Genomic DNA, 1,166 nt, shown 5'->3' with positions numbered 1-1,166 from the left:
CGCGGTCGAGGGCCCACACCGTTCTTAACTGAGGCGGATTTGGGTTTTGTGTGACACACGCACGAATTCCCGAGGTGCAGCAGAGGTGCAGCCCGACCGCGGCCCATAATTTGAGTCGAGACGCGCCGCCGGCCAGCCAGCAGCTCGCCCGCCACCCGCAGAGTGCCGCCGCCGCCCCCAGCCCGCACTGGAGAGGCTCTCCCGGCCGCTAGCCGCTGTCGCGTCGCCCGGCGGCTGCGCTGGCAGCGTGGCGGTGAGGGCGGTGGGGGAGATGGCGGCGGCGGGCTGGGCGGTGGCGGTGAGGGAGGTGGCGGCTACGGGGGCGGGGGTGACGGTGGCGGCGGGCTCGGTGGCGGCGGCGAGGGCGGCGGCGGCGAGGGCGGCGGCGGTGAGGGCGGAGGGGGAGAGGGCGGGGGAGGGCTCGGCGGTGGCGCGGAGACGGGGGTGGTGGCGAGGGCGGCGGAGGCGAGGGCGGGGGCGGGCTCGGAGGCGGTGGTGACGGGGGTGGCGGCGAGGGCGGCGGTGGCGAGGGAGGCGGCGGCGATGGCGTGAAAACGCCAGCCTCAGGGCGCGAATACGGTCTCGTGCAGAGTCTTCAGAGCACCGAGTGAGTACGAGGGGTACGAATACAGCCAACACAGCGTGTCCTCGCGAGCTGGGTCACACGGAGACACGAGATTCCGCCTCTAGAGCACGAGATACGGGGAGATGCAGGGGAATACGGGGAGGTGTGGGGGGCGGTTCTCCGGTCTCCGGTGTAGGGACTCACGAGCAGAACGGGCGGGCGGACACAGCCGCGCCGTGTTTGCGCGGCGTGTTTCTTTTATTTCCACAATGTGCTGCTAGGGTCGCGCCTCGAGGACAGCGTCGAGCGACTGCTTGGTCTCGAGCTCGGCGAGCTGGGTCACCTGCTCACAGCAGTGGGTGTGAAGAGACGCTGTTCACACCTCCGGAGGCCGCCGTCACAAAGATGAGGGGCCACCAGCTTCTCGATCGCCTTTGCGCGCGAGCCGGAGAGCTGGTGCCGCCGCCGGACCGCCGCCACCTGCAAGTCGACGAACGGACATCTGGGGAGAGATGGCGAGATGTGGCGAGACCTGGTAGATGGCAGCCGTTTTTCTGGGACGGCACGCCGCGCGCGTGCACGTCGAGCGCGACGGCGAGGT

The sequence above is a fragment of the Emiliania huxleyi genome (genome assembly GCF_000372725.1).
Source record: "Emiliania huxleyi CCMP1516 unplaced genomic scaffold EMIHUscaffold_7, whole genome shotgun sequence".
NCBI classification, from domain to species: Eukaryota; Haptophyta; order Isochrysidales; family Noelaerhabdaceae; genus Emiliania; species Emiliania huxleyi.
Note: the sequence above shows the minus strand (reverse complement) of the source record.